We start from the raw sequence: 7,663 nt of genomic DNA, 5'->3' as shown, positions 1-7,663 counted from the left end.
TTCCTTCAAAGTATTATATAATATATTTAACTTTTTAAAAGTAAGAAGGTTTCCAATCCAGGTTGAAGCCACCCACATATTTATATGCTGTATTACTCTTAAATTGAAGTAGTACATGACATGTTAATCATAGACTTTATTTTCCCCAAGTGTTGTGTATTTAATAACTATTATATGAATATGTAATGCATATAATTTTTCAGATTTCATAATAGATGCAATGGTAGAGTACCGTTCACATCAAATGTAAGTTACAATTCAATAATTTTCGTAATTCGCTGTCGAGAGCCTTTCTTTCTTTTTTTAATTTTCGCGAAGTTTGTACGTTTGTAATGGATTGTTATGAATGAATACCGTACACAATTGCATAGCTTAGAACTCTGACAACGGGTGCTTATTAAAACTTAGCTGTCGATTTTCTTCTCATGTATTTTATTGTAAGGAATTGACCGAAATAGATATCGCCTTTAGCATTTCCTTCCATTTATGCCAAAATAAACTACTTAAGAATTGTTGATTGAGAGAATTAAATGAAACAATCTGATAGACAATTAAACAGTTTAATGCTGATTATTCAAATTTGTATTGTTTGTATGTTGTATTGTTTGTAGGGTTTTTTTAATCGATCAATGTTTGTTATCTTTAGCTATTACATATGTTCACAGATTCATGAAGTGTAACAACATATATCCATCTAACACTTTATAACAACAACTGCAATGTCTGAAATTGCACCTCAGCCACTTTATTTTCCCGCATTTGAACTTCCCAGGATTTTATCATTGCTACCTATGCAATAACCAATAAATACCTGGAACTAAAACAGACACCTTTAGTCCCTGGAAATCAAGTTATTGATTACTCATGTAGTCTCACAGTATCTTCAAAATTACCCTGACCACCGACCAATCAGCTAGAGTTTAACTTGGCGGTTGTCCTATCCACCGCTATCTAGTTTCCATCCATACATTTGACCCTAGGAACACAGCAGTTAACCATACACCTTTTGACACATACATGCATACCATAATTAAGCAAGTTGGAAAATGGGCCATCCAAACTAAAGCAAACTTAGAATTGACTCTAGGCTTATATCAGTATACCGAGGGGACTATGAGCTACCAGTGCTTTATTTTGGGAGGATTGTACTAAATAGACAAAAAGTCTATGTGGTGAACTGGGTATTTCCCTTAACCTGATAAAGCCCAGACATATCTAGGGTTCTTAGGTTTAGAAATCGCCACAATAAAAAAGGAAAGTCTCAGATGCTGAAAGAAACTCCTTATCATTTCATTGATAGCTTTGGGCTGCTTTGTTAAGATGTGGTTCCTACTTAAGGACAGTTGGCTTATCTTCAGTGGCCAAAATGTTTGACACCAATTCTTCTAGACTTTATATTGTTATAATAAATACCAATCATCCTGTCTTTCACATTTTGGGAATACGAACCACAGAACGAGCAAAAAATATTGCATATTGATAACCTAGCTCTACTTGACATTATTTATAATTCTACTACAGTTATTGTCGAGATCAAAGAAATGCCGCAGACATTATTCTCAAATAAATCACGAACGTCATCAAAAAATTATCAGATCAGAAATTAACACATGTCAAACCTGTACAGTTGAAATTAATATTTCACTGAAGAATCTAATACTTATTTAGACCATATCGATGTGTCGTCTTACGCAGTCTAAAAGGTGTTTTTTGCCAGAAACAGCTGATAAATGTCCGGGTTTTTTTTTTTTTTAGCTAGATTGGGCTGTTCCACGGACCTCTCCACAACATTTACACTCCGTGATTTTACTGATAAAGAAATGGAAAAGACTACTAGTTTGGTTATTTTACATTCATTAAAATTAATCAATATAAGTTACAAACAAATTTATAAATAATTGAAGGATATTTGCATTCTATACAATCGATACATAAGTAAACAAACAAATATTGGCCGTCTGGTGTTAAATGGAACAGCGAAATTGCGACATGGTGACCTAATTCTTTTCTCTTAGGAGGAAACGATCAGCCGTATTTTAGAGCTGTTAGTAGAATAAAAATAAAGTCCTTGTTGTCGTGAATGATGCAGGATAACCTTCTCGGTCTCAAAATGTTGTTTGAAACATAAAACAACAGACCAACAATTTGAGGCAATTCCAGTTTCCCTCTACAATGCACTTTTATAGATAAAATAGATCGATGTTTAAAAAAAACAAACTATTCAATATATATTAAACTTCATATACATATTGATGAGAACCATTCAATTGTATCAATATTTTCAACCTTAACATTCACTTAGACCTTGACCTTTTCTCAACTGTTTGTAAAGTAAAATTCTAAGAAACTTTTCTTAAGATATCTTTATCGAACTTCATATTCTGATTCATTTTTTGAGTGCTCTAGAACTGCAATTTAGAAAAAAGACTTTCCCTTAGACCCCACTTTTCTTTAATTTGTATTTAGTTCAGTTTCAAAGAAACTGTTCGAGATATTTTTAAGTAAGTTATGCACTGATACATAGTTGTTGGGTTTTTTTTTTTTGGGGGGGGGGGATTTTTCAACTGTGTCCATTCTTTTAAACCTTGACTTTCCAATGACTTTTGACTTTATTATTTAATGTGTATAAAACTCAATTTTAAGAAACTATTCGTTATTATCATCAATCCTTATACACTAATTAATACAAATTCACGTTGCTTTGTTCATGAACCATGGGCGGGGCATTCATTTCTTATGAACATATTTCTAGTTCAATATACCTCTGATGGTGCATCATTCATTGCTACACAAAGAATTATGTTGTTATATGTGTGAAAACCATTTAAAGAGAAATGTGTTATTTCTAAATCTGAAGACAATTACACATTTTGCATCGGTCCAGAACCTCTGGAGTTCCCTACAAGAGGTCTAGGAATTAAGCTGTTACACTTGAGTAAATAGAATGCACGTGTGACGTACACTTTGGTGAATATTCAATACATATTGAACATGTAACTTTCAAAATATAACTAACTTCATTTATAAAAGTCAGCAAAAGATTATATTTTATCTCAATTTTTGTGTTTGGCAGTGAAACAGGCATTCGACACCTCTCAGAGTCCGTATTCATGGGGATGTGTCGTTTATTTGGAACCTCGCAACAGGTGGCTATGAGAAGAGATATGACAGACTTCATTGAATTAATGTCACATGAATTAAATACAGGTAGTCAGCTCAGAAGGATGTTTAGTGGAAGTTATAGAGAAGGAATCAGAATGTTGGGATCTGATATGGACATCATGTTCTGGTACAAAAACGAGAGAGTGATTTGGGACTTGTCTCAGACTAGGTATTACAACAAGCCCAGTCAAACACTTCTTCTAACAGATACCTCTGAGAGCCCACCAGGATTTACTCTACTGCAGTTGTTAACACCAAGAACAGACTTACGTATTCAGGTATCGTGTGTCAAAATAAACGACAAGCTTTATTTATCCAGTTTTTTTTACAGAATGATCATGTTTTCGTCAGCACTTCCACGTTTTACAATACATGGACCATGTGTTAGTGGAAACATCTTTGGAATGGACATTGATAATGCACACAGTTTTGCCAGTGACTTTTGGCCAAAATCAGCCTCCTCGTGGATAGACAGATGTCATTCATGGCCCCATCCTCAAGTTGTTCGTGATGTAGTAAAAAATGGATGTCACTTTGTACCAATAGGACATAAACTGGGTAACCATGAATACAAGGAATGGAGAATTTCTTTTTCTCAGGCAGAACAAAAACTTGTGTACGCTATGAACCACTGCCAATTTTTAACTTACGTTTTATTTAAAGTGTACTTGAAAGAAGTATTTAACTATGGTATAAGTACTGAGGAAAAATTATTGTGTTCCTATCACATGAAAACGGCTGTATTCTGGGTACTTCAACAAAACATAATGCCTAACTGGTGTCCACAAAACTTCCTCTGGAGTTTCTGGATGTGTTTTAAACACATTCTTAAATGGGTGTATGAGGGAGTTTGTCCAAACTTTTTCATTCCGCAAAACAACATGTTTCTGACTAAGATTCATGGTGAAGCACAAACCATTTTATTTTTACGCTTGTATACATTATACGAGATGGGTATATCATGCCTCTTACAGAGCCCTTCTATCAGATCATGTGTTATCAATGTCCTTTGCAATCCAACAACCCAAATTTGTACAGATGAAAGGAGTCTGACGTCAGAAAATAGCTTTGATGCAGAAGTATTTCCTAAATTAGTAAGTATGAATTTAGGTCAGATAACTTGTCTAAAGGATATTGTGAAGGCCTTGCACACAGTTGAATTGGTGATAAGTTCACACCCATTAGTTCAGTACGACGTTGTCATTTTGCAGATACTAACAACATTGATACTGCGAAGAACTGCCTTAATAGTACACTGCATGTACACAGATATTGGTGCAAACAAACGGAAGTACATTGCTGACAAAATGTCTTGCTACATGCTGAAGTTAGCAGTTAAGTTTGGTTTTATTTCTGATATTTTGTACGTTGCTATGTATCATTACAAGACTCTTAGATATGAAGAAGCTTTATCTGTCATACAAACGGCAAAGGCAAAATTAGCATGTACATATCAGATGCGTTCAGTAGTTTTTACGTATGTAGCTTCCTGTCCAGAGGATGTAAGGCGTAGGTCCTGGTTTTCAAAGATAAGGCATGCAGTGTTAAATTTTATACCACTTGATACTGACATCTTTTATATCAACGAATTAATGATGGAACAACTGTGTTTAATTCAAACCAGGGGATGTGTGTTATTTATTCCAACATTTGTACTGCTTCCTGCACTTGAATTCTTGTGCTACTGTTATGTAGACAAAGAAAAAACACAAAAAGCTTTTTCTAATTTACAGGCTCTGGTGCATTCTGATGACTACAAATATTTACCGTATATATTCAGAGACATATCATGGCAGATCCTTGGGATCTGTCAACAGATCAGAGGGGACCTCCAGGCCGCTCTATATTCCTACCAACAATCACTCAGTCGATGTCCATCCCATGAAATACAAACTGCTACAATAATACGAATCATCATATTGTTTTACAGACTTTATTTTAGTTAATTGTTAAAAAAGATGGAAATATTAGGTCTTACAAGGATTCTAAGTTACATGTTGCTCAAGAACTACAAAGATATATATTGCTCACAACGCAGATGTTACCACTTTCCCTGCGGTTTTGAAGGATGTCTAAGTAGGTCAAATGTAGCTCTAGATACCACTACCACAAACAACAACAAATGCAGGAAAATCAAAATTCTCTAAAAACATACCCCTTACCAAACTGTCTGCAAGTTTGCAGCAAACAAAATTGTTTGCAGGAAGAAACTTTTCTTGTTCGCAGATGATTGCCGCTAGCTGCGATCTTGCGGCAAACATTGCAGCAATTGCTGCAAACTTGCAGCAAATTCGCAGGAACTCAGCATGTTTGCAGGAACATTGCAAGAAACATACACCCAAATCTGTTGTTCGCAGCAATTTCGCAGGAAACATTCAACAAATTGAATGTTTGCAGGAAGTCCGCAAGAACTGTAAACAAGTCAAATCAGCCAATGAAATGCAGGTTATACTGGGGTCGATACAGAATTCGCCATTTTGAACTGTTTGAATTGAAGTTGTAGATGTTTTAGTATTTTGTTAGGAATATATACCATTTTGAATTATTACAAAAGGATATTTCTGGATGTAGGTGTACATTGGCATACAAACATCTGATTGATAAGATCTTCATCACCTGCATACGGGGTATATATCTCTCAGTGTGATTCGATACGCAAGAGCATTCTCTACGTATGTACAATTTCTGAAACGAGGTAAATTATTGACAAACAAGTTGATGAAACAAGAATATCAGCTGTCTCGTTTAAAGTCATCATTTCGTAAGTTCTATGGTCGATACAATGACCTTGTCAGCAAATACAATTTATCATTGAGTCAAATGCTGACTGACGTTTTTCATACTAATTGTTAGGCCATTATTTACACACTGAATTGTCGACGGATTTTTTTGTTATTTCCCGATCATGACAAGGAGCACACGGCGGGTGTGACCGGTCGGCAGGGGATGCTCACTCCTCCATGGCACCTGATCCCACCTCTGATGTTTAGAGGTCCGTGTTTGCTCTGCTCCTATTTTGTATTGTTTGATGGACTTTTGAGCCTGAATAATGTTCGTTATCTTCATATATTTCATTTTATTTTAATATGAAACAATTATCTCTTTAAAGCATGTTTAAGTAACTGATATTCTTGCTAGATCTAAATCTATTATTGAATTTCAATCTTTATTTTAATATCACATTTGTATGTTTCTTTATTGTATTAAAGGTTACAAATCAATATTTATAAATGTTTATATGTTTTCAAATAAATTGGTATTAACTGTAAAATTTTATTTGTATGTATATTAAGGCATGTACAAAGGTTCTTAATTTTCTGTACATGTCAGAAAAATTATATTACATTTCAATTAAGAATAGTATGGGAACCTTGTCTAAGAACATGAAGAGAGACTACCAACACTTCAGAAACTTGCATCGTTTCAGACACATGTGGTGGATTTTCTCTATAATTAATAGATTAAGGTCCAGGGACAAAGGCTTTCTGAGAACTTGCTTCTTGTACGCAGGAATGTGCCAAAAACAATAACTATATTGCTTGCCGAAAGTCAGCGGCAATGTTTGCCGCAAGCTCTCAGCAATGTTTGCCGCAAGCTTGCAGCAAGGTTTCCATATTTGGAAAATCCAATGTTTGCTGCAGATTTGCTGCAAACCTCATTTGCATGGTAAAATGTTTGCTCCAAGCTTGCTGCATATCTGCCGCAAACTTGCTACAAACACAGAGGCTTTGTATAGGCTGTCATGGTTTCTTTAGCTTCATTGCAGCTAGCTTGCAGCAATGCCTGCAGCAAGTTTGCAGCAATGTTTGCTGCAGACTTGCAGCAAGTGTTTGCAGGAAGGCAATATTTTTGGTAAGAGACATCATTCATAAAATTTGATCATGATGTAACACACGCAGATATAAAGGTCTGCCTGATACTACAGATTATCAATTTGTTGATGCTTAACATAATACATATAGTTGTTTTGATTTTAATACATGTATGTCATATTGAATTAATTAAAATGAACTAAAATCTGCCAAGCGGATTAAAAGAACATAGGAGATTTGTTATTTTTCAGATGGCATGATACCATTAAAGCTATGACCTTTTTTATTTAGAGTATCCCTAACATATAGATCAATGAAATTGTCTACATTGTACATATGTGCACTGTATGTCTACATTGTACATATGTGCAATGTATATCTCTGGAAACATCGCTTACCACCAGCATTAATACTACTGGTAAAGAAAATTTATAACAATATCACAAGAGATTTTGATCAATTTAGCAAAATAGGAGTGAAAAATCAATAGCTAGACATTGACCTTCCATTTAACAATAAAATGCACCATCTTTTCTTCTCTTCTAAAAAATTATAGACAATACACAAATGGATTATTTGATTTTTTTTTCATCCGTACCAGACTAGGATGCTGGAGTCCTCATTGACAACATTAATGTAGTCTTCGGAGACCAGGTCTTTCAACAAATTGTTGGAATTTCGATAGACAC

Source organism: Saccostrea echinata, unplaced genomic scaffold (assembly GCF_033153115.1).
Source record: "Saccostrea echinata isolate AGI-Se365-2 ecotype Australia unplaced genomic scaffold, CSIRO_AGI_Sech_v1 ptg000057l, whole genome shotgun sequence".
In the NCBI taxonomy this organism is placed as follows: domain Eukaryota; kingdom Metazoa; phylum Mollusca; class Bivalvia; order Ostreida; family Ostreidae; genus Saccostrea; species Saccostrea echinata.
This window is presented reverse-complemented; position numbering follows the sequence as displayed.